The sequence below is a fragment of the Pyrgilauda ruficollis genome, unplaced genomic scaffold (assembly GCF_017590135.1).
Source record: "Pyrgilauda ruficollis isolate IOZ18807 unplaced genomic scaffold, ASM1759013v1 scaffold26, whole genome shotgun sequence".
Lineage (NCBI taxonomy): Eukaryota > Metazoa > Chordata > Aves > Passeriformes > Passeridae > Pyrgilauda > Pyrgilauda ruficollis.
Window position 1 is genome coordinate 2,384,680 of NW_024523933.1, and position 27,085 is coordinate 2,411,764.

The 27,085-nt window shown below is 39.6% G+C and overlaps 1 protein-coding gene across 11 annotated transcripts in view; it reads left to right on the forward strand.

Annotated features, from left to right (window-relative positions):
* LMO7 (LIM domain 7) overlaps window positions 1-27,085 on the forward strand; it is a 97,041-nt gene that overhangs the window by 19,220 nt on the left and 50,736 nt on the right. For 7 of the 11 annotated variants that reach the window (XM_041471211.1, XM_041471222.1, XM_041471215.1 and 4 more), the window contains exon 3: window positions 3,498-3,604. The gene's annotated coding sequence lies outside the window, so the exon portion shown is untranslated. Of the gene's footprint in view, window positions 1-3,187; window positions 3,289-3,326; window positions 3,400-3,497; window positions 3,605-4,949; window positions 5,057-26,368; window positions 26,461-27,085 lie in introns of those variants that run through there. The other 4 variants (XM_041471214.1, XM_041471216.1, XM_041471217.1 and 1 more) reach the window with 4 other exon arrangements.

The window sequence follows — 27,085 nt, forward strand, 5'->3', positions numbered from 1 at the left end:
GTCTGATTCAAACCTCCACACCCCGTCTCACTAAGACACTTAGAAGTAGAAATAGCATACCAGAAATTAATTACACTTGAATTTTGTGGTTTAGACTTCAGGCTTTATTTTTGTTGTGATTTAAAACCTGTAATTCTGTGATGCTTATTTCAACTCCAGATGCTCAGGGAAATGCAGTGATTGAGTTCTCTTAATAACATGAACAAAAATTAACTGATGATTTCATCCCTGTTAGTTCAAGAGCTTTCTCTAATAATGGTCAGAACCTTTTGTTTTCTGCAAAAATATATTCAATCTGTCTAATGATGAATCCTTGCTTTTGAAATGGGCAGCCCCTCTCTCCCCTTCTGCTTTTGCTTCTCTTGTGCTGATAGGTGGCACCAGTATTGCCTCTCATGATCCACTTTTTTGGTACCAGATTCTCCAGTTTGTCTTAAGTCCCTTATCTTCCCTTAGCATCATAATTCTTTTTCTCTGCTAATTTGTTTCTTTCTTAAATTTAAATGGCCTGCTCTTGTGTACACAGATTGAGAACACCTTGGTGGCAGAAGAGAGTGGTGGATACAAGTATGAGCCTTTTTCTCTTAAGCATATCTTGTCAGTGATTTTTGTCACCTGGAGACAGGTCTGGTGTGCTGTGCTTTTCCAGGATTTTGAGGTCTGGTTGTTTAAAAAGAACTATTTTTGTGAAGTGTGATGAGATTCAGATTGCAGTATGTCCCTTGAAGCTGCAGTGGCAATGACCATTAGTCTTGTTAAAGTACAGTTATATTGGTAAAAGGAATGGTGTAATAGTTTCTATATTTGAGTGCATTAATCTCTGAAAAATGTTCCCGTTCACACTTCTAATGATAAATTTAATTGCAAGGTTGATAACTTGTCTTTTTTTTTCCTACTTATTTCTGTGGTGCTATTTAAAATTCATCTTCCTATTCATTATTCTGGTAGAGTTTAAAATGGCTGCTAGCTATTTTAAGACCTGTGGCTTTGCTGATTGACTATGATGATTAGGGATGGTCAAGAATAACTTGGCAAAGACAGTATTTAGAAGTGCTAATTTGTTTAAATTATACCTTTTTTTTGTCAATATGCAAACCTGATAAAAAGCCTGTTGGGTATGGTGCCTCTTGATGCTGTGAGGGTCATTTCCAGGCCCTGACTGCAGACCAGCTGTTGGCGCAGTAACCTGTGAGATGACAGGCATGATCAAACTTCTGGCTTGGGAGCTGAGGGAAGGAAGATTTTGAACCCTGTTTTACCCTGCACGTGTGCACTGTAACTAACAGTGTTCTGCCTTCCATGTTATCTCTCCCTGCTTCTGACCCCATTCCTGACGGTCTTGACTCCTGTCAGCAGGGATGTTCTCAGGGGCTGTAAGTGCTATTTATCAGGAGGTTGATGCTTGATAGGTTTAATTGCTGAAACACCTTCAAAATTAATTCTGTCATGTGCCAGAAGTTTGGTGGTTGTGCAGCCAAGCATGCACTGATGAGCAACTCTTCTGCTCTGTTTTTGTTGCTCTCAGGGTGTAGACGACATCTATTTTTCTAAATCTGACTCTTCTTCCTTGTTTACCTGCACAATGTGCTCATTTTCAGCCCTGTGGTTGACGTAACCCATTGGTTTGGGAGTTTGCTCTGAGTTGCTGTGGTGACTGGGCAGACCAATCAGACCGTATTGCCTTCACTGGTGTTGGTGTCAGTTCATTACCTTGGAGTTACTCATTCTTTCTGCTCTGCTGCTTTCTTCTTGTGCCTCACTTGCCAGTTTCATAGACTCCCTAGTCCCCTGAACACTGACCTGATGGTTGTTTAGTAAGTAGTTCCTCTTCTTGCAATGGTACTGTAGCCTGTGGCTTCTTCCACACAGAGAAAACAATGCCTTTTCAAGTCCTTGCTGGTTTGGTACTAATGTGACACTCAGATATTAATTGAATAAAGTTGACACATCTAGAAAGCTTTCCCCATATTGCATGGAAAGAAAAAAGGGGCATTACATGGAAAGGAAAAACAAATGCCCCTTCTGAGGCTGCATCTCACAGCAAGAAGCTCTTCCCTGGGCAAATGTGCAGGCATCCCCCTGGGCACTGCAGGGAGCAGTGTCTGGGCATAGGTGAGGCTGCCTCTCCTCCATCCTTCCCAGCTTCCTCCTCTCATCTGCCACCACATTGTGTCCCCCATGATTGCCATCAGGTAGCAGCCCCCACTGTGGCACATCACATCAGGCCTTGGGGATAACCTTCAAGGTATGAGACACCTGGGATCTTTCAGATGCGGTAACGCAGAGCCCGCAGCCTGCATGGGGAATACCTTGCTCAAATATTTTCCTTGAATTAAGCCATGTTTACAGACTGATAAGAAATACTAGAATCCCAGGGACCTTCAAAACAGAAGGTTGTGGGGATTCTTGGGTTTGTTTTACTTTCTTTATTAGAAACAGCTGTTATTTTCTTTGTAGATTGTTTTTTAAATCAATTTTAAATGAAGGAATAACTGTTACATCCAGTGATTATGTGTCAAAAAAAAATTTAAAGCATATTAAATTGCTAAAGCAGAGCTTCTCCATACTAGGAAATTTTGATACCAGCACCTTGACTTACAAACTATTAATGACAAGGCTGTGTGTAACTTATGAATTAAGTAATTTCATGTACCTTTTCCTTTGGCTTGCAGCTGAAGGAAGCAAGTGCACAAGAGGGCACATTCTTTTGTTGTTGATAGCATTCCGCCTTAACGAGAAGGAATTTCTTGCCTATTGCCCACTGTTCATGAAGTGGAAAGGGATCACAAGTTGTATAATCTCTGTATATATCATTAGATTTATTCTTTTTTGACATTTCTCTCGTGGGTCAGTCCATCCTGCAGCAGGTGCAGAGAGTGGGTGCTGCTCCTATATTTTGTAACAGGTCGGTGTGAAGTTGAGGAGGGGGTGTGGATGTGGGAAGGGGAAGGGAGGGACTCGGAAATAAACCCCCCCACAAGCAAGGCAGCAGCAGCTCTGAATACAGTTTGGTTTCTGTCTCTCCGGAGCTCTGCTCAGCAACCAAACCCAGACTCCAGGTGCAGTATTCCCTCATCAGTCTGTGAGCATAGAAACGAAGAGTCCCTCCTCTTCTTCCTCCCCTGCCAAGAGTTTCTGGGTGGTGAATGTCAGTAGCTGGAGTTATTTTTAAAGGCATTGAGGTGAGGCTTGTCGTGCAAAGCTAGGAAGAGGGCGTTTTGTTTGCTGAGCAGAGCTGACATCAAAGTGGAGATTGCTGCCTACTGGCTCACCGCTGCCTTATGCCAGGTAATCTTTAACATACCCCTCAGTCCCTGCGATCGCAGCCCAGCCTGCCTGTGTGCACGAGAAACGAGCAGTGTTTATGATCCAGAAGATTGCTTTTCCAGTTTCATTTATGTGAGCTGGACTTTGACATTTAAAGGCTAGTACTAATCATCTTGCAAAACCTGCTTAGTGCTCTTAACTGAGCAACTGCTTTCTACTTCTCTTTGCAGGATAATATAAATGTTTTTCTGAAAGCGTGCGAAAACATTGGACTGAAAGAAGCTCAGCTTTTTCACCCAGGAGATCTTCAGGATTTGTCCAATCGAGTTACAGTCAAGTGAGTTTTGTGGTTTTGTTTTCTCCTTTCCCTTCTCCCTCTAAGCTCTTTCACGGTCTATTTTTTTTTCTAATGTTTGCCTATGGAAAATTCTTCTTTTAATCTGGTATGAGCAGTTTTGAATACTGTGGTGAGGGTTGCAGCCTTCTTAAAGCTAGAGGATAAGACTTGCAGAAATGTAATTTAAAAAATGAAGTATTATTATACTAGTTATACTAGTATATTATTATAATAGTTACCTTACAAGCAAACTAATTGTTAATGAATATTTACACCATTTAATCTGAAATGGAAATTGTTCAGCTTATTTTAGACTTGGAGCAAAATTGTTAAATGGTATCAAAAGCATCGCTTTTCTTTATGATTTGTGATTACCACTGTAAATCTGAAAGGTTGAGGTGGTACTTCTGATACTTATCCAAATGGATTTGAGGCTTAGGTATAGTGGTCCTGAAGGACTGCTGGTCTTGCCACTCCATGTATTAATCAGATGTTTGTCTCTGAGTGTCACATCCCCTGTCAAGGGGTGTATGTGTGTGTGTGAGTAGAAATTAAGTACTGAATTGCATGTAATTGGCATATTTAGGGAGATGGGAGTTTTCCTGTAAAATAGCAGTGGCTTAGTTCTAAAATATATTTAGTGGATTTTCATATTTCAAGAGTGCTCTGTCTCCTAATAAGAATTTTATTACCAGTTTCTGAGAGATTGGGGTGAAACTTTACTGTATATACAGTAAAGTACTGTATAGACAGTTTTAAAATAAGTCAAAAATCATGTCAAGGCAAAAATCATCCTAGGGCACATTGATTTGTTACAGTGTTAACTGTCCCAAAATAATAGGGACAAAAAGGTGAATTTATTGCCTCCAAAAAAATAAAATCTTTAGTGGGTTTTGCTGGAAACCTGTCAAGTTAAATGTGAGGGATTGATTCCTGTCTTAAATTACCAGTTTTATCAAAGAGGAACAGGCAGTAATCCTTCTATAAATACAAGGAAAAAAGTACTGTGAAATGATATGTAGCTGCTTTAATTAGAAAGAAATCTCTTGTAGGTGGGTCGAGTGGTAGCCTGTTGACATTCTCTCTGCCTGGTTTCAGAATGAAAGTTCATGCTGTTTTGAGGTCTGATATGTGAGATGGCAATGTGTTTTCAGTCTTTGACTCATACCCGAAACGTAATTTCTCACTAATCTGCTGTTTAGGGACTTGGCACACTTCCAGGACATTGGTATTCTCTCTGCCAGTTCCTACGTCATGCCAAAAGCCGGAGGGTTGGTAACCTCTGCCGTGCTTAAATTACTCACAAAGCCCTAGCAAAAGTTGTTTTGGTGGAGGTTTGCTCTGAGGGTATGGCTGGGAAGGGTTGGAGGCGGTCGGGAGCTGGCGTTCAGCAGCGTCAGTAGCGACAAGCTGGAACCCCGGAGAGGTCAAGATAGCGAACTGTTGTGCAAGGTATGTTGTCCAACTCGTCCCGACGTTAAACCGCGGCGCCCAGGAGAGGTCAGCTGTGAAATCCATCCAGTGGGTCTGTAACCCAGGCTTTTTTTGGGTCCTTGCAGCACCACCAGTTCCCTTCCCGGCTCCGTGAGCAAAGAGTAAGGCTGGAATTTGAAGTTGTCACAAGGCAACAATGGTTTTACATGGTACTTTCTCAGCAATGGTTTAATTAGTGTTTTTCAAAAAAGCAGATTTAACTGCTGAGTACTTCTTATGGACAGCAGTGTGGGGGGTCTGGGTTAGAGTCAAAAGAACTGCCAGCCATAGAACCATGTTCTTGTAATTTGTTTCAGTATGAGTTTGCTTCTCCACACATTATATATCATATGACAGTCCCACAGTGTGTATTAAATGCTTCCAGAGTAATTCAAAACTTCTGTATCTGAGCGTGCTGTAAAGTGGTGTCCTAAATATACTAGCACTTTTGATGTATTTAGGAGGTTGGAGAGGGATGGGAGGAAAGATTTATTCCAAGAAATGAAGGAAGTAAGTTACATGAAGATAACTCTCTCCATTGAAAACTTAATTACAGAAATAATTTTATTACTCAGAGGGCAAGCTATTCTTCAGAGGATTTTCAGAGAGATTTATATTTGTGTCAGGGGAGAAATACTGTCTGATCAGGAATTTTATCTGATGTGTCTTTTTATTATTTAGTAGAAATAAGTAGTTTCATACATTCAAGATGAATTACAAATGTCTTCAAAACTTGTAGGATGCCAGGCCTCAGAAAAAGGGGTATTATTTCATGGCTTGCTTTTGTCTTATCCTCTGTTAACTCTAGTTTCATAATTAGAAATAAATAATTGTCACCAAGAAGTAAAACTTTTCATCTGCTGACTTACTCAAAAGATTGCATTTAACTTTTGGATTTCTAACATTCCTAAGCAAATTCATTTTGCTGCTATCACCTGAGGCTAACTGCCCACATCTTAAAGCAGCTGTGATATGTTGTATGGGATAACATTAATGTGTGCCTGAAGCAGTGTGTGTTTTGACACCGCAAGAGGACTGCTGTGTTCTGCTGTTGCACCACTGTTAGCTCAGGGTTTTTTATCTTCCCAAAATAGATTAAATAAACTGTTGCTTGGAAAAGTCAGCTTAACAGGCTGGGGTGGCAGAGAACAGGGTGCTGGTAGGACATGCATGTACTGTCAGGTATGACAAGGTGCTTGATTTGCCTTGGATGTTGAAAATTGGTCAGAGGAAGGTGCCATTAAAAGGGTGGATCTGCTGCTGCTGCTAAGGAGGACACAAGAGTTGTCATCTTATGTAAGAGCAAAATCAGTCTTTCACATTGTCTGGGAGGTTGCATCTCTGTCCCTGTTACACGTGTTCAATTGATCTGTCACCTCAGGAGCTGGGCAGGTCCTCAGGAGGAACACCTCCCTTTAGAAATGGATGAGCTCTGTGAAGTGGTGTTCCATGTGCTTCTCCTGTCTCTGCTCCCTGGCAGTTACCTGTGCTGTCTCCTTTTTACCTTGTGGGAAGTCATATGCCCTCAGGCTGTTGCCATCTCAGACTGCCATCCTGTACCAGCTGGGCAAGCCCCCTTCCCAACAGGAAGAGTTATTTCCTCCTTGTACTTTATTTCTGAGTGTGCTTGCTGCCTTTTGCCTTTGCTGACAGCACTCTGTCTGATGAGCACCGCCGCAAAGCTGTTCAGAGTTACTAAACTCTGTTATGTGGTGCAGTGTTCTTGTGTCACCTGAGTTAAGGTCAAGACCCTCAGTTCTTCATGAACAGAATCTGTTCCAAGAAAATAATCTTTCTATCTGGTGAGGAGGCTACAACTTTCACTTGTATTTTGTTTTCTCTTGCAACTGAGATGATGCACAGGCATGATGTGAAACCCTCCTCTATAATTACTAGAAGTAATCTGGGACAAGAGAAGCAAGAATCCTCTTACATACCCAGACTTTCAGTTCCAAGTGATTATGTGATTATCCTTTTTGCAAAGAAAAAGCTCCTTAAAATTTTATTGTTTAGAAGTTTGTGTGAAAGAGGCTGGCTAAAATTACTGGTTGCTGCTCCAACCCTTGCAAACTTTATGCTTTGCCAGATCAGCAAGATTAGTAGTTGGGTGGTGTGGAAAAATAGTCCTGGCATGGATGATTTCTTTTCTGCCAGTGAAAATGGGAGTGTGGATTAATGTCTGAGATTTATAGTTCAGTCTTTCTGTAAATCTGCAGAAGTTATTGCTCAGTAGTATAGTAGAGTAATATGTCATGTGTTCCAAGAAGGATCATCCAGATGGACTTACTCCTCACATACCCTGTCTGGCAGTCATGTGCATATCATCTTGTTCAGTGGCTAGTTATTTGTGTAAATGCATGTGTGTCCCTCTTCAGTTCTTTTGGCATATTTGATTTTTGTTTCTTGCCGTAGTGTTTTATTATTTCTATTTGGAGATGTTTTACAACACAGCAGTTAGTGAAGGTTTTTAAAATTTATTTGTACTAATGCAAGATTGTCTTAATACTTCATTTGATCTATTTTGGTTCTGTCAAAGTAAGAATGTAATACAAGCTTAGTGACTCTCAGTTGTCAGCATGGTTACTATTTAAAAATGTTAAGCACTTCCTCACCCAGCTCTTTAGGGGTGACACACCCAGTTGTTCCCAGCTGTGGAAGGGTTCTTAATAAAATCATGCCAAGGAGTTATAAGAGAGTTCACATAGGCAGATGCCAAGCATCAATTCTGATGGAGTTTGTTATCTCAGTTATCGGTTTTAAAGGAGGCAGCCTGAATGCTGAGAGTGAGAGTGTAAATTCAAATTTGCCTTTGAGGCAGATTAATTCTTATGCATGAAAAAAATGTATAATTCTGTAAAATGAGATCTCCAGTTGAAGAATATAATTAAATTCTAATATTAAATTTTAAAATATATGTTAATGGAGTAAAATATTAAACTAAGAAAAAAAAGAAAGTTTACTGCAAAATAGAAAACTTTTTAAAAGCTACCACAGCCCTGACTTCTGATGTTGAAGTTTTACCATACTAATTTCATTTTTCAATAACAGGGCAAACTAAAATACTTGGCTGCCACTAATATTATTACTACATTGTTATATTTAGAGTATGTCTTGAATGAAACAAAAAACTGAGGCCCTGCCTGGAGCACTGTGTCCAGCTCTCAGGCACCCACCACAGGAAGTATGTGGACCTGCTGGAGTGACTCGGGAGGAGGGCCATGGAGGTGAGCAGGGAGCACCTCTTCTATGAAGACAGGCTGAGAGAGCTGGGGTTGTTCAGCCTGAAGAAGGGAAGGCTCCAAGGAGACCTTCCTGCACCTAAAAGGGGCCTAAAAGAAAGATGGAGAGGGACTTGTCACAAAAATGCATAAGATGAGACAAGGGGTAATAGTTTAAACTGGAATAGGTTGGGTTTAGTTTTAGATATTGGGAAGAAATTCTTCACTGTGAGGGTGGAGTGGCACTGGAATAGATGGAGCTGTGGATGCCCCATCCCTGGAAGTGTTTGAGGCCAGATTGGATAGGGCTTTGAGCAATCTGGTCTGGTGCGGAAGGTGTCCCTGCCCAGAGCAGAAGGGTTGGAACTAGATGATCCTAACAACCCAAACCATTCTGTGATTCTTTTCCCAAGATAGATCGAAGTATCTCATCACCTTGCAGAACCTGATATTTGGATAGGGCCTTCATCTTTTTGCTGGCCTGCACTTTTTCCACATATTCATTATCAATCTTGTAATATGTTAATTCTATAAAGCAAGCAGAAAACCCTGTTGGAGAAATTTTGCTGAAGTGGGACTAAGTGCATACATGAGATGAAATAACAGAGCTATGACTTTGGCCCTGGCATTTCAAAATTTTGGGTAGTTTTTAACTTAATCCATTTAATGTTTCTTTAGCATATTTTTTTTCATGAATTCCTAAACAAAAAGCAATCCTGGAAAAATTAAAATGCCATGCTTTCTGTAACATAAAGCTCTATCTAACTAAAGCCAACTGGAGAGAAGTGACAACTGTTACATGCATGTTCATCCTTGTGTTCCTGCATTTCAGCTGAGCTTTTGAGACAGGCTCTCTATTTCAGTTCAGAGATAACACTTTCTGAATTTAAAATGCCACCCAAAAAAGTGGTTCAGAGAATAGATGCTTTCCAAATAAAACCTGAGAAAATTAAATAGTTGCTGTGTGGTATGGCTGTAAGGACATATTCTGCACCTGTTGTTCCATTTGGAGCAAGATATATTTCATGGGGTGCTCTTCTGATTATATAAGAGTGAACTAGTATACCAACCTTAAGTATTTTAAGCATATGTACAGAATGACTATTTTGCATATCACAGCTATTGTGTCTTATTAAGAAACCCTCTCCTTTTAGGGATTGTCAGAAGGGAAGCCTTCTAGCAGTGAGTTAAGCTAAACACAGTGCCCTCTAGTACCTGTCTTCTTTAGCCTGTAATTTAAATTACAATATGGCCAGTGCAAATTACTGGTTTTGTGGTAGGAAGTAGCTGTACACTATTTCCTGATATAGTAGATATTGAATTAAAAAATATTATTTTTAATAGTAGTGGATGTTTCTTATGACTTGGATGTTCTTCCTCTCTAGTCATGGGGAATATGCTGCATTTCCTGATTCCACTTCTGTTTCCTGCTCAGGGTGCTTTTTTTCAGGGTAAACAATGGCAAAGTGAAATTTATATTCTATGGGATGAATGTTAGCACTGTTGGGCAGACCACAGAAGAAAGCAATCTACACAGAAATTCCTGAAAAGATTATCTTTTTGTGTGGAAAAGTGTTGTCAAGGCTCTTTGGAAATTTTTTGAGAGCTTTAAGTGTAAAAGCAATACCACATCTCAGTCTTTGGAGAAATTTTTTGGGTTTGCTTTTCCAGTATCACTCAGCTCTTTAAACTGGCAAATCAGCTACCTCAAAGCTTGAGGTGTGATGATGAGACACTCTTTTGGGACTTGTTTTGCCCTTCAGGAAGAATTTTTTGTCGTATTTTGCTCAAAGGAGATATAGTTAAATACCCTGAAAATGGATACTTAAAAAACCAACCAAACAAGACCCCAAACCAACCTCAAAAACAACAATGAAAGGAGAGAGAATGCAGATCAATTTGTGGACAGATAGTTCAGAGCTGGTGTTTTCTGTTGGTAATACTGAATTTGTGGTCTTCTTTCATATCTATTTGCTTAGTTACTATATCATCTTGAAAAATTTTTTGCTCAAGAATTGAATGCTTGCAATAAGAGAGTATGATAGAGCTGAACCTGAACTTGCTGTGCTGATTTTTCCAAGAAACATGCATTTTAATGAGTTGAAAAACTTATTTTCTAATTTGACCTCTAAATAAAAAAACTCCAAACAACTCAAAACACTCACACAACATAGAACCACCCTTTCCTGCCTTTTTATTTTGCTAGAATAGAAAGTGGTGAGATGGATGAAAGCCAAGTGCTTCAGTGCATGAAGTATGAAAATGATTGGACCAAAACTTGTATCTGCTTAAATTCTCTTGCTTATGAAAACCTATGTGACTGAAGAGTCAATAATCCCAAAAGATGAGCATTTTAGAAATTGTCTTTGAATTCAAGCTGAGGTGAAACAAATGAGACAGCTTTTTGTGGGTCTTGAAAACTGAAATGCAAACCATTTAACCAAAATTTAATAAGGACAATGGATGCAGCTTTCCCCCATTTATATTCACGAAATAACATTTTTACACATATGGTTGTAATAGGCCTTTATTGTGATAACTAAGCTTCCTAGTGACAGTTCCCTAAAAGTGGAAAAGTGCAGCACTTCAGATTGACTCTAGAAATGTTTCTACAACTTTGTAAATGTGTAAATTCTCTATTTGCTATGGGCATTGTCAAAGAAATGTATTTGCTTCCTGGGTATAGCGATATTCTAAATCTTGAAATTGCTATTTTTTTTTTTCCTAATGATATAACTAATTTCAAGATCAGTCATTTTGCACATTTTACTTCTCTTAGTACTTAGGAAAATTATGCAGAGATAAAGAAAAAATTGGTTTTCTTCAGTTTTGCGAAACTGATGTGCTTAAGTGTAAAATATTCATGCTCATGTCACTAATCTGGTCAAACTGTAAATCATTCCAGTAAAAACGTTGCAGGCAATAAAATATGTTCCGGACTTTGGACCATACCTGCTAGAAATTTACCTCCAATTCTTAGGTTTAAAGTCTATAAAGTGTTAGGTGTGGTGCTATTTAATCTGTCTGCTTTATTTTCTGGTCATTATCAATAACATTGGAGACAGATCACTTTTGCTGTTGAGTAATTTAAAAGTTAATAATTTACACTTCCTTTATCAGATTATACTTTTGATAGCGTTTGCTTTTTTGTGAAGATGATTCTGCTCTAAGAATGAAGAACTCTGGAGTTCTGTCCCTGTACCTACATGTGTACAGGAGGAGTTTCAACAATTCGGAGTAACAATGCAGGTAGCATGTGTTAGTTGTATCAGAAGCAATTCAAGTATCTCTAGTGACACAGATCCACAGGCTTGAATTGGAATTCAGGTAGTTCTTCTACAGAAGTGAATGATTCCCTGAAGAAGATTGCAGTAGCTTTCTGCTGAATTGCATTGGTTTGGTCAAAGTTGTCATATTGATTCTATTACATTTCAAAAGTGTCTCTGGGATAACTTTGGGGGGGGGGGGGAAGTGGCTATGAAACCATTATTACTGAAGGCCTTTATGTTTGTTTGTATTAACAGAAGTGTCTAGCATTTTAGGATTCCCATGGGAATCCATCTAAATCTTAAATACCTGTATTCATTTTAATCCCCTAACTCCCCAGGATTAAATGCAGTTTATAAAACAATGCATGAGAGGGAAGACAGCATTTTTGATGAGTAGCAGTGAGTGCCTTAGAAAAGAAGGTAAAGATAATTTTTTGGTGGTGGCTTTTTTCCTTCATACAAAAAAAGTGTTTGTGTTTGATGTTGGAAATTAAATGACTTAACATAAGCTTATTCTTTTTTTATCAATTACACAGAAATGTGTATCCAAGTTCACTATTGTATTATTCTAAATTGTATTTTACTGCTAAATTGCTGAAGTTCAGTTAGTTTTTCTGCAGGCAACTCAACAGGAAGAGCTGCTATATTTAAATAGTGGGGGAAGCTGACTTCTTGAAGTTTTCCATGGATACAGGAGTTTGCCAGTTAACCAAACTCTGTAAATAGAGAAAGTAAAGCTGAACAGTGTATTGACAGGTTTTGACCATACTTCATGCAAAACCCTACTTCTGGCCATTTTTATTCCTTTCAGAGATTTCAGTTCTAATTATTATTACTGCTTAATTGGAGCACTTACTGTATCCTTTAAAGTGACATTAATGTTTTGGGTTTTTGGTTTTTTTTTTTTGCTGTGCATGTTACAGAATGCAATTGGCAATGAAATAACAATTTCAAATATTCTTATAAACTGCATTTCCAGAGGGCTACAGGGTTGTTTTCATGCCGTCACTGAAACCAATTAAACAAAATAATGTCTCACCACATGGTTAGATGATAAGAAGGGGTGGAGGGTTGGAAATCAAGAGCCCTAGATAGCAGCCAAGCTTAACCACACAAAGGCATGTTTCTTTGAAATGATAGAGATCTGTTGTCTTTGAGAAACAAAAGGAAAAAAACCCCAACAACAAAAACAAAAGAAAACCCAACAGGGGAACTGTTCTCCAGGCTGAACAAGCTAGATGATCAAGCTCAGGATCTCCACTCAATTTGCTCCAGTTTATCAATGTCTTTGCCAGACTGGAGACGGCAGCATTACAGAGGTGGCATAATAAGTGCTGAGCAAAGGGGGAGTGACAGGGTCTGTCAGCCTTCTGGCTGTGCTCACTTTGCACGCCCATGCCCGTCTCATTCAGCCCTGGGTGCTGTTGGCCAGTGTTGCCAGAACTGGCTCTGGCTGAGGTTTGGCCCGGCAGGACTGCCAGGCCCAGCTCTCCACCCCGCTCTGCAGTTACAGGAATTAGGTCCATCCATGGGGCAGGACTTGGACTTTGTGCTTATTGGATGTCATATGAGGTTCCTGCAGAGCCAGTCCTCCCAACAGCCCTGCCCTCCAGCATATGTATCCCCTCCCTACAATTCTGTCTGCCCGGAGAGGGAGCATGGTATCAGAACCTGACTCAGAAAGCAAAATTTTGAAAGCTGCTGCAGCTGGTTTCTGGGACTAGAGTAAGAAGGTTGACTAATGCTGATGATATTTCCTCTTTCCTTTCCCTTCCAGAAAAAATGTCCTGCAAATGTAAACACGCACACACCTTTGAACCCAGTATGTACAGATATGCATCAACTGACGTGGATTCCAGTGCATTATATGATAAAATATTTAACTGGGGCGGGGAAAGGGAGTCCAAGTTCAAAATACTTCTGCTCTTGCAAAGGCTATTAAATTACAGACAGCCACTTGTTCCCTGTGAATAACCACTGAAATACGCTTGTCAGATTTATGATGCAGTAATGTATTCTTTTTAACTCTGTGACCTGATGTTGCATTATGCCCTCAACTGTGATAATTTTCGGGGGTGAGGGATGTACTTGGTAAAGCACTAGCTAAAAATGCCTGAGCTAACAGAAGGCAGTTTATTTATGTGTGGTTTGACTTGAAGCTGTCATGTATTTTCAATGCGGATCTGTGCAGTTAAAGAATTACTGTACAATTCCACAACTGAATCCTAATCTGTCCAAGTATACCGCTGTTAACTACTCCTGTAAGCAGCTTTTAGTAGTAGTTTTCAGGTTATTTTTGTCATAAACTGTGCTCTTTTTATGTAAAAAATAGAAGGAAATTTGGGTTACTTTAATGAGAACAAAAAAATCAGAACAATTTCGGTTTTGTGTATGAAATGATGAGTTCTGGAATAGCTAATACTGCTCAGGCCTGAGATAAAGGGGTCAGAGGTTTTGTGAAGGCAGTGTTCAGTGCCAGTCAAAAAAAACCCCAAACAAACAAAAGTACAACCAATGACACAAAAACAAACAAACAAAAACCCAAAATTAAAAAAAAAAAAAAAGGAGAAAGAAAAGGACCCAACCTTATTCCAGAAACAAGTGTTAGGAATAGGAAAACCAATTGTACTGTACTGCGCTGCTGTGGTTAATCTGGCATTTGCTGGTGGTGTAATACCACATGAAGATTTGAGCCTGGATCATTTTCCCTCTTCTCACTTTCTCACTTGCCCAAATTCCCCCAAAAGCAGATCTATGGAACTGGAATATCTTCACGCTCATGGCATCTCTTGGACTAGAAGTAGGAATAGCTTCCCCTGCAGGCTTAGTTAAGCACACTGAGAGTCCTGAATGAGAGGTGATGGATGAAGGGCAGAGCTGGACAAAGTTGCAAGCTTAAAACAAACAAATAAACAAAAAAAAACCACTAGTAGATGGTGTGGACAAGTGATTCAACTGGTCACTGCATGCCATGCTATATGAATAATCAGTGAAGGGGAAGTAGGCTTCCTTGCCAACAGATGATGTGAATAATCAAAGTTTACTTGCATTCAAGGGATAGTGGAGAAGTTTAAAGAAGGGAAATCTTTTAAGAGTTACTTAGTGTATGGAAACCACATCTAGCTTAGAGAGTCCACAAGGGAGAAGCATCTTTCCTGTCTATTTTTGCTTTTCCTTAGGCAGCCACTTGGGATTACATGGGAGGATGAGATCTTGGGCTTGATAGAGTTTTTTGATCTGGCCCCATGTGGATGTTCCTGTGTGTGGTTTTGGAAAGGTTGCATACAGTGAAAGCTGCTTTTAACTTCTGTAGCTCTGTGGAAAACTCCAAGAAGCAAAACTAAGGAAAAAATCAAACACAAATCATATGGAAGGAATTAATTTGATTTGATAAATCAGTCAAGCAATCTGCTATTGTTAAGCTTTAGCAAATGTGGAACATTGTATGTAAATCTATCTGAAAAGATGAATAAAATCATGGTAGATCTCTTAATCTAGACCAGTATTCTGTATGTGACCAGTTTGTACAATCACAGGGAAAAATGTTATCATTAATTATTAGCAATTTAACATATGACAGTTTTTCATTAAGCCATTGGAAGTTGCATGAAAAGCTTCAGAAGAATAATGAATAAGAATGGCTGAAAGTCTGTTGAAATAAGCTGGTACATGTATTTGCCTATGCTATATTCAGCATAGTTGCTTTAAAGCTACTTTTGCTCTCAGAAGATGAGTTAATTTAAGAGGTTTTGTTACTGATATTGGCATGGGAAGTGTAACTGTAAAATCACACATCAGATGGTTATGTAGAAGGCACGCCCACACAAGCTGAATAAGTACAGCATAAGATGCATTGGTAATGATACTCCACTTGTCCTGCAAAACCCTCTCTCTCTGTGCAGAACATTTTATTCTTTGAAATCTGAGCTTGCCTCTGGTATTGAATGTTGGCTGCTGTTGGGAAATCATACAAAAGTCACTTAGTGCTGGTGGTTTAGTAGTATTTGCCATTTCACTGTGATATTTTTATTCCCTCAAGAGGAACAGAATCTCTTGCAAAAGGATAATTTTCTTTTTATAAACAACATTTTGTCTTTCTGAAGTGTGTTCCTTGTAGAGCTGCAAGCAAAGTCCTTAGTTCAATTCTGTTTTCTCTAATTCTGCTTGAATTATTTGTGAATGTATTCGACAAGCTAGTTGGATAAATAACTTATACAGAAATCCCTAGTTATCCAGGTAATGCACTCAGTCTGGCATCGTGATCACACCTAAATAATGTGACTGCATTTGTAAATGACTTCTATTTTTTGCTCAGTATTGTTTGTTTCATTGCTAGGATAAGACTTAAATCTACAAATCCAGGGAATGGTGGCATCGAATAGGATGAGTCTGAGTGCTTGAGTTCTGCTTGCTTGGGTGCCATGTGAGCAATGGGTGGCCCAGCAGCTGCTCTCAGTGTGCACAGGGCTGCCAGCACAGGAGGGCTAAGGCAGGTGCTCTGTGCCTATGCTGTGTCAGGTGTGGGCCAAAGCTGCTTGCTAAAATTCCTTCCTTTAATGAACAATGTGAGTTTTATCAGGAGAAAAGCTGGAATGAAGGACTAGAAGTTGGTTTTCTCAGAAAGTGTGTTTACACAATGGCGCACTGCAGTGAAAGGGCAGACAAGGGGGGTGGGGGAAGGGTAGCTGTGCCCTCAGTCAGTTTGCAGATGTCACCAATCTGGGCAGAAACATTGATCTGTGGAGGATAGCAAGACTCTACAGAGGGATCTGGAAAGGCTGGATGGATGGGACAGGCCAGTTGGATGAGGTTCAACAAGGTGAAGTGCCAGGTCCTGCTCTTGGGTCTCAACATTCGATGCTTGGGGAAGAGTAGCTGGAAAGCTGCCCAGCGGAAAAGGACAAGGGGGTGCTGGTTGACAGCCAGCTGAGCGTGAGCCAGTGTGTGCTCAGGTGGCCAAGAAGGCCAATGGCATCCTGGCCTGTATCAGCAAGAGTGTGGCCAGCAGGACCAGGCGGTGATTGTGCCCCTGTACTCAGCACTGGTGAGGCCACACCTCAAATCCTGTGTTCAGTTTTGGGCCCCTCACTGCAGGACAGACACTGAGGTGCTGGAGTGTGGCCAGAGAAGGGCAATGGAGCTGGTAAAGGGTCTGGAGCACAGGTCTGATAAGGAGCAGCTGAGGGAGATGGGGATGTTTAGCCCGGAGAAAAGGAGGCTCAGTGGGGACCTTACTGTTCTCCACAACTGCCAGGTGGGGGTCAGCCTCTTCTCCAAAGTAACAAGTGACAGGCCAGGAAGAAATGACCTCCAGTTGTGACATATGGCCAACCAATTGTGTGGTTCAGAATTGAGGTTTAGAAAATTTTTCTTCAATTAAACACTTGAAGCATTGGAACAGACTGTCCAGGGCAGTGGTAGAGTCACCATCCTTGGAGGTTATTACAAGACATGTAGATGTGGCACTTTAGTGGTGAACTTAGAAGTGCTGGGTTAATGGTCAGACTCGATGATCTTAAAGGCCTTTTCTAACCTAAACAATTCTATGATTCTATCTCAGTTTGGGTTCAGGAGAGATGGAGAAGCAGTGAGCACTCAAAATTTCTTCTTGTCACCTGTTGCCCAGGAATGTGTTTGTGGAGTTCCCATCATTTAAGAATGACTTATTACTGCCTGATCAGTCAGACAGGGGAGAGAGAGAGAGGAAGCCTGCTTTCATCTCCCAGGGCAGGAATCTTTTTGATGAACGTGTACCAAAGGCACGTGTACATTACTTACAGAAGGAGCTTTTGTTTGCAGAATTTTTGTCAGGAAAGCAAATATGTTCAAGCTCCTAGAAACTGTTTGGTCAGGCTTAATTGCATGTAGGTTTTGGCATTCAACATTAATGGAACATGTTACTGTTATTTGTGCATCTGCAGTCGCAGGAGAGACTGTCCTCCTTAAGAGCAAAGGAAGCAGCAGTAAGCACCGTGGAAGAAAAGTACTAAACTTTGGAGGGTTTTTCCTACCTCCACATATGAGAGGGTACTCCAGCTAATTAGTTCAGGTTCCTTCAGCTCTTGGTAATGTGACTTCTTTGTTAACACAATTTTAAATTATGAAGACTCCCTTCAGTTTCAAAACAAGTGCACTGAGATTTTTCCTAATTTATTTTTTTTTACTTTACCTGTGAAAAACATCATAATCTGCTTTTACTGTTAATGAAGAGGAGGTAGCATCTGCTTGGTTTCTAGCTCCTTTTAGTTTGTAGGTAGACTGTGTGCCACCGCTGCTGTTATTTGGAATATCCTTCTGTAGCTCTTCAGCTAATTTGGGATACCCAGTAAAGATGCTTTCCTGCTGTTTTCATTCTCTATTGCTCAGATGTCTCTGCCAGGCAACTCACAAAACAAACAGCAACACCAGGTCAGCTTCAAAGAGTGCAGGCTTTGAAGTAGAGAGCAGATGACAGTTATGAAAGGTTAGTCTTTAATAGTATTACAAAAGGTAGCTGTACAGGTTTCCATGCATTTGCTTATTAAAGTGTGTAATGCCCCAATCCTTATGTACAAAAAAATAATTAGTGGGTAGTTTTTTAGAAAACATTACCTTGTACTTTCCCTAGTGGTAGAGATTAGTTTATGGCCTGAATTTGAAAATGTGTGACTCTTTTTTAAATGATGATCAACACAGCAAGATACAGGAACAAAGAGAAGAGTATAAGACAAACTGGGTATAGATGGTCAACTTAACACTTGTAGAAGAGAGAGGGCAGAAAAAGTTGTCTCATTAAATACAGCAAGTTTCAATTCATTCTAATCTTGGTGCTTGCAATAAAATTAATAATTACCTGAGAGAGTAAATACTGTGATATTGTGTTCATTGGATAATTATGTGCTTAATTTTTCAAAGGGAGTTGCTTTTTGTTTCAAATAAAGCCCTGTTACTGCTGGTGGTGCTCACTGGCCAGTCTTCAACTTGTGAACAAACTTTGGCAAGCCTTGGTTGTACCCATGAAACACAGGATCCTCTATGCAAGCTAAAATTAGCAAAAATAAAAACCTTTGTGAAGGAAGTAGAATTTAAAAACAATTTTTATTTCTGTAAGCTGCTCTGAAACCATGAATGCATTAGTGAACTTATTTTTAGGGGAATTGGTATGACACTCAAAATGAGTGCATATGAGATTTTACAAATTGAAAATCAGCACAGACTTAATTTAAATGTGCATTTATGTATTTTAAATGGCCTGTTTATTCCAATCTGTTGATTTCTATGCTATCAGCATTCATCAATTTAATTAAAAGGAGCGGAAGTTGGAGAGTGCGTTTGAGATGAGAGTTCAGTTTTTTCTCTTTGCAAAGAATGATATCTCTGTGCTTTTAATTTTTTATTCTTTTCCTCGTGGCTTTCCTTTTTGAAGGATTGCACAGTTTTTGTTGGGCACTTTATTATGCAAAGAAAAGTTCAAGTATACTCACCTATGTACCTATCCTGTGTCAGGGTTTTTCCTTCAGGGCCTTAAGTAATAACTATGTTACTTTTAATTATATTTCAAGTAATTGCATGTTTGACATTCTGTCTGGAGTTCATGCAACAGTTCTGGATTTCTTTCCCTAGCAGAAGCTTCCACAGATTCTTTCCTACCTGAAAAAAAACTTGGGGCGCATATTTTTACATGTATTTAATGTGCTGTTTTCTAAGGGAACAGCTTTAAATGCAGTGTGGCAGAAGGCTTCATATTTATCTTCTTTCTGAGCAGTAAATATCTGACTACTGGAGCAGTTCTGAATCAGTGTCTCTCAATAAATCAGTGTCCAACAGATGGCTGATTTGTTATTTCGTGAACTGCTTTTGATAGTACTGATTTCCGTTACTAAAGATGATGCTTGCATAACTTACATGGCAGAATGAGCTATTTTTTTAGTATCTTAGGAAACTGCTGTACTGTCCTACTCTACCATAAATGCATTTCCTTGATGATGAAGACTGTTGTGTATCTTTGTACCTTCAATTGCTACAAAAAAAAAAAAAAAAAAAAAACTACAAAAGGCACTTCTATTAAATTTGTTTTTAAAATATACTACCGTAACAGGTTAAGTGGACCACTAACTGCATTTGCACTGAAATGGAGAGAAGATAATACATTAAGAGCATTCCAGCTATTTTTTCATGGTATTTTCCACCTGTCTAATGTCATGCAGTAAGAAAGTGGTAGCCTATTGCAAGGCACTTTGAAGTGTTGTGTGGGTAATGTGGTCAACAGTTTGTTGTCTGGCAACCCAACTTGATGATAATGCTCAAGCTTATCATCCATTATATTACCTGTGGGTCAAAGGGTGAAGGTATGTTCATCCTGCTCTTTTCTCCTGTACTTTTTAGGGTTACCTTCCTGTCAAGGAATAGCTGTGTTTTGCTGTGATTTGGCAACATATTCCTAAGCCATCAGCAGAGATTGATGTATCCTCTCCTCATCGGAGGATACTGCTGGGTATTCCTCCACCACACTGAGTTAATTTCTTCTTGTAGCTCTCTTAGCCTGGAGGTGAAAAGAAGAAGGGGAGATCTTGGTAATTATTCCAAGTCTCACTGTTGTAAGGTGCGTGTTGGTGATGAGACCACTGAGATGACTTTTTGTGTGATTCTTCTGCAACTGTAATTTGTTTCAGGTAGAATTAAGTATAATCAAGAGGAGAAACATCCCATTAATTTTATTAAACTGTCTTTCACTTTTTCATCCTGTCTAGATTAATCTGTCCTAGTTGCAGGATGATGGTAAAGTCTTGGCTTTTCCCTGAATTTCCCTAAATACAGAAAAAAAAGCATGAATATAGTGACAGTACTGTTGCTGCTGGGATTTCTGAATAAAATAGGGCCAAACACTTGAGATAAAAAGGGATGCTTCCATAGACAATTCCAAGGTAACAGGTCTGGATGTAGCAGTTGCTAATGTAGCATGTGTACTGTCCCAAGGGAAGCTGCAGTTTGTACTAAACTGGCGCAATTGACATACTTTTAAGTTTAAGCATTAGTTTGATAACCTTTCCAGTGATTAAATGTGCTAATTATTGTGCTTCACAGAGGTTTTGAGACATCCTTACTTTTCAAAAGTTGTGGATTCCTAGATGAAAGTCTCAAATTTTTTGTTAATCTTCTCTTGGTGATAAAGAGTGCCTGTTTTTCATGTAGAAATTATGAGGACTGTTGGACAAAGAATTTATAGAATAACCCCATCAAGAGCCTGAGGGTTGCTTTTGTGTTGTTTTGGCTCTGTGGTTTGATTGACTTCTGGGAAGGATAGCTTACAACCACCATGTGTGTTTTAAGGAGCCCACTTCTCCAGTGCTTCATCTGGCTGGGCAGCTGGTGAAATTCTGCAGATGGCTAACTGTGATTTCCAAGACTTGATGCATGTAGTATCTTCTTTCTCGTGAGAAGGAAGACTCCCAATTTAGCATTTACTCATGCACTCGTTAAAGATGTTGGGAATATTGCCATGGCCTCACTTGGAGCAGAATCTGATAGTTTTGTTCCACTCCTTCCCTACCAGCAGACTTAGTTGTAATAGCTTGTTGGAGCATTTTGGTGAGGTCTTAATTGGTGTATTAAGACCTTTTTTTTCCCTCAGTCATCAGTTTTGTGATACAAATTGCATACTTCATGAGTACTGGTGAAAGAGTGGTGTGAGATCATCTATAGTTCCCTGGCTAAGATTGTTTTCCCATATCATTAATTTTCTTCTAGTTTTTATTCTCAGACTCCTCTAACTTTACAACAGAAACTCCTAAGTGACTAACAGCACGTTTGGTTTCAATTGGTTGGGATGGTCAGAATGAATGTAAACTCCAACTTCAGAGGTATATGGTCAGACTAGCTTAACTTCTCTCCTCCCCCCACCTCTCTTTTTTTTTTGCCTCCCACACAAGTTTTCTAACATTCTGGCAAAGCAAGTATTTGGACTTTTACCCATTCTCTCACTTTACAGTAAAGAAGCATTCATTTTTCCAACATTAAAAACTTGGCCAGAAAACCTGGCCCAAAAACGTTAATGTTTTGAGCAAATGTTTAAAATTACCCTCTGACTTGGCTGCTCCAAGTAGCTTTAAAGCACTGTTTTCTTTTGGGGTGGAAAAATTGTTTTTCACCCAAAAAAAGCTAATTAAAAGAGGTAATATTTATCCAGTATTACTGATAGCAACAAATTTAATTTATATGTTTGAAATGTTATATAAATAAATCTGATGCTGTAAGAAACCTGAATCAGAATAGCTGAATCCTTAAGGAGCTCCGTTACTTTAGGATGTTTCAAGAGCTGAGGATAGGAGGTGAGAATTGCAGGAAATGTGGAAAATAATACATACTTGTCTCAGATCTTGTCTGGTCCCCAAAAGAAAAGGGCACGTTTTTCCTTAAGTGTACTACACTTGGTGAATTCTTCTTGGTTTTTGTATCTTGTTTGTGGTTTAAATTTTGCTGCTACTTCACGCCGTGTCTTCTGGGAGAGCTGGTTCAAGGTAATACATCCTCTTTCAGTGTTTTTTTCTGTTAACCTTGCATAAATATTTGACTTTGCATTAATTGAGGAACTCTTTCCTGGCTCTAAGTATGTTTTGACAAATGCAGGCAGATAAGAAAACATGGGAAATAATAAAGTTCCGTTGTATCTGCATATCTCATTCCTTTTCGATGTATTTGATCACCTTAAGTTAATAGAGAATGGACTTTAATAGAGAGAAGTCAGGTTCAGCCTGTATTTCATACTCTTGTACTCTGTGTGATGAGTGATGGTGTTGTTCTCTGTGTTGCTAGGGTAACACAAAGAAACATAGAGAAAATACGGCAAAATTCCAAAAAGGAAGCATTAGAATTTTTTTCAATGCTTCTTATTTGCTTGTGAAATATTTTGCCAGAATATTACTGAGAAAACCCAGTAGTTTTTTAAAGCTTTTAGTCCAAGTGTACAGACTAAATGAAATTATTCAGTCATGCAGTAGTGATTTACTTCTACTTAAGGACAAATGCAGAGTCACTTCATTTTGTTTCCAAAATCTTTATCATGGACTAAGCTGCTCTTACCTTGTACCTCCATTTTTTCATCTTTGCTCTGTATCTCTATCAATAAATCTAAATTTTTTCAAAGTCCTAGCTCTATCACTCTTTCCTTAGCTTTATCACTCTTTTAGTAGTCCCCCTTTGAACTGCAGAACAAAAAAGCATTTGTTTTTTAATAATGTAACAAAAGTTTAGAATGAAAAGAGGGTCTGGCATATACACTGCCCCTATTCTCTGTCCTCCTGTGCAACAGTTTGGCCAGCACTACATTGGAATTGCTCTAGAGGAAAAAATGAGCCATTGGAAATTTGTGAAGTGACTCCCAGGAGCTGTAAATTCCATGTATCCTCAAAATCCAGGGGGTCTGCCTCTTCTCCAGAAGATACAACTATCCCTCGTACATATACGTGGCATTTATGGGTCTTGGCTTTCCTGAGGAGATGATGTCTGGAGTGGGCTGAATCCTGGATTACTTTTATGGGCCTAGAATAGGGCATCTGTAGCTTCTGCTGGTAACTCTGAGTCACCTGTATGCTGAATTGTTTTCTGAGTATGTGTCATAACACCAGCAGCCAAGCAGATGCCTATTTGGACTGGTGAAACTGGATGTAAGCACAAGTGTAAACACAGCAACATCCAGTACAAGTTACTGTCAGTCATCTTTTTTTCTTTATCAGAGGATATGTTTGTTCATTGCCAAATATCTGATATTGATTATACATAGCATAGCATAGACTTGAGTTCTTGGTCTTTTTCTTTTTCTTTTTTTTTTTTTTTTTTTTTTTTTTTTTTTTTTTTTTTTTTTTTTTTTTTTTTTTCATACCCTGAGGAACTGAGTAAACCTTGCTTTCGAGTGTTCTAAGCTGTGGTAAACTATTTTGCTTATACACAAGGCACTTCTGCATCATTCCTTGTTTGCTTGACACAAGGATAACAAAGGATTACATTTACTGGATCTTTTCCTGGGCATAGACTAAGGGAGGAGATTGAATGAAGGAGGTTGTTGGGGTGGTTTTTCCTCTTTCCTGTATACAGAGGCTATAAAAATATTTCTCTCTGAGCAAGCAGTGTTGTGTAACCTGCCAAATCCTAGCTCTTCCCAAGAGACCACCTCTAAATGCTTTATCCAAATTGAACAATTGTGTTAATCCTGGAGGTTGAGTGTGAGAGAGTGCACATAGGCAGGTGCTAGGAGTAGTTGGTAGGTGGAAAATTTTTTACCCTAACTTACCTTGCAGTGATTTGTTTATTCATACCTGGAGTTGGTACAGACATGTCTCATCAAGGCTTGGTGGGAATTAATGTGGTCAGTACTGAGGGCTATTCTAAAAAATTACTTCTGGTGTGTATGTGGAAACTGGGGATGTTGAAATATTCCAGTTAGGTGTGAGAGTTGGGAATAAAAAGGACAATGGCTTTGGAAATACTTAATAATGACAAAGAGGCATCAGGCAGTAGAGAAAATGAGATTTGGTCATGTAATGAAAAATAATGCTGTGCGTTGGCATGGTTGCTGCAGCTTAGCTGAAGCAAATAATAGACTTTTTACATTTTTTTTTATAATGCTCTTGAACTATTTCTGAGCAAGCTAGCAGCTGCACGTTTTTGTGGTTTTTAATATAGTTCTAAAAACTTACACAATTGCTTTTAATTGTCTATTTTGATACTTATTTTTCAGTGACTCCCCAGATATACCAACTATTTATTTTGGAAAGATTGTTAGCTAAATTGTACATTCCCCATCTTGACTTCTCTTCAAATTAATCTACAAAATTTATACAATATGGTCTAGATTTCTGTGGGGGAGTGAAGGTCAAGGGTCTTTAAAACTAAATGTAAGAGAAGTTAATGTAGATAATGATCCTGATGATCAACAGGATGAGCTCAAGTATGTTGGTTCTTGAGGTACAAGGAAGGAAAAAAGTAGAAGGGGAGGAACATTCAATGTAATCCTTGTGCAAAGGTCAACTGAAATATGTACAGGTTTTTAAAAAAGAAAAAAAGGCAGCAGTGAGATAAAAGGAGAGATTCAGCAAAATCATATGCTCCAAGTTCTAAATACCAAAACTTCGGGAAGAAATAAAAACCTATACTATATGTAAGTACTGATATTATAGCTGTCTATCAATTTATCTAAAATACTATGTGCACTAAAGTGGTTTTTTTTTTTCCTTGAGAAGGAATTAATTTCACCTGTGAAATCTTCTTGAGTGTGAACAAAGTGATTTGAGAGCTCCTAACACTCTGTGTGAGCTGAGAGTCAACTGCACAACTTCTAATACTTTGTGCAGAATGTCCATCTTTTCTCATAAAAGTTAGTGGATGTTCTTATGTTTCTTGGCCAAAGTGTATGGCATGTGACCACTAGATTTCAGAAATAAAATACCTGCTGGGTTTTGGGGATTTTTTTGGTAGGTGCCAGTCTAGGTCTGGAATTGGAAGTACCCAATGCAGATTGGCAAAGCATTCTAGTTTTGTCCTGGAAAAACCAAGCAAACAAAATAGTACAAGAGATACACAGTTTAATTTTCTGTAATTAGTGAAGCTGATGAGTTTTTAGAGAAGGTTAGGAATGGAGTAAGAAAAAGTCACAAAAGGGGACCAATCAACAAATCTACATTAACTATTATAAATTTTAGAACAATTTAATTTGAAAAAGATCTCAGAGATCATCCAGTCCAACTTTAATTTTCTTTAATAGAGCTTAATATTTGAGCAGGAAGATGCACGATCCTATCAGCCTCCTTTTTGCCACAGCAACAACTAGCAGTGAGTGCTCCACGCCACTTGCCCTGCTCACCCCTCAGATAAGAGCCAAGGAGTGCTCAGGTTGTCATTGAGGCTGTTCTGCTTGTTCTTCTGGGGGATTTATTTTCATTTTTTATTTGACAGGCGTGCCTTCTTCCCTACAGGATACTAGTTTTCTCTCTGGGAGAACCTCTAGATTAGACTGAAATATGAGGAAGCTGGCAGAGATGGACCACCCAGGGAGGGGTCGGAAAAGAGCATGAGGAAATGGATAATGTTATCGTCTGGTGACTTGCTGTGGTTGATGCACTTTTCTAGAAGTGCCTGTTTTTGTTTTGATAGGGGATTTCAGAATGGTGTGGAGGCATAATGGGTGAGATCAGCAAGGAAGCACCATGCTCAAGAGGCAGTGTGAGAAGACAGCCTCTGAAGCCATGGATGGTGATGTGTTCCCACGGAGGGTGTTGGCTGGCTCTGTTCCCTCTCTTCCTTTTCGGAGCATTTCTCCTCCACCCCTCAGCTTTAGTAGGTGGAGGCGCGGGGTGGAGACAGGCTGCTCATTCATCAGGGCCCACAGAGCTCCTTGCTGTCAGCCAGGGGTTCCATAGGGGCACAGAGAAACGCTTTCTGCTGTCATTTTATACCCGACTCTGTGCTGCTGTGATGTGAGTGGCATTGGGTCCGGTGGATGTGTTGCCATGGAAAATGCATGTGCTTTTCATAGTCAAATAGAAAGGTGTGTTTCCAAATGCTGTTCTCTAACTCTTCAGCCGTAGCCTGGCTGGTTTATTTCCAGCATTCTCAGCAGTGAACTGTGGCTCTCGGGGTTGAATATCAATTTGCTAGGAATCCAAGTGCTGGAAGAATGTCCTCATGTTTCTGTACCCATACAGCAACCACATCTTCCACTGGAGCCTTTCTATTCTCAGCAGCACGTGGGAATTCAGTGAAATCCGATAACAGCAATATTAATAGCAGCTGAGTAGGTGGCCAAAGAGGTTGAAATTTAGCACAAGCCTGCTGCTAGTTGGACAGGCAGCGTTCATCTCCTGCGCAGCAATACCCGGCGGGGGTGCAGGAGTCCTCCAAATCCCCTGACATCTTCCTCAGAACCGTAAGTGAAGCTGCTCGGTGTAGGACTACAGTGCCTGGAGCTCAGCAAGGAGTGCGGAGTGGGCTTTTCTACAGCCAACTGATCTGCTCCAGCTCCCAGGCCAGGGTATGGCTCTTCCAAGCCCTTCAAAGGGCATTTTGGAGGTGTGACTGCTGCCTTGATGGATGGAAGCTCAAAGGGAGAACACCAGTACTTCTTTTTAAACAACAATCTATTCAAGTCTTGTGTTTGTGAGATCTGTAGTTTAGAGGAAAGGACAGAAAACAGGGTTGGCAGCTGTTGGGGTTTCTGAAGTGTTCGTCACCAAGGATGGGTTTGGCACTGGGCAGGGTGCATTTGTCACTGCCACATTCCTTTCTATCAGTGGGAGTGTCTCTGTTCCTTCTTTCTCCCCTTAAATGGGTTCAGATTTGTCTTATCTCTTTGGACAGGACCACATGTATTCTTGGCAGCTAACCCTCATTTTGGGGAGGAGGAATCTCCGTTCAAACTTGCTTCTTTGTTTGTTAGTTTTGGGTTTTTTTAAATTTTAAATCTTCAATTGATAACTATATTTAAATATGTTTCTATATGAGAAACAGACCCTTCTCTGAACGGGATGCTTTAAAATAATCTTCCAGAATTT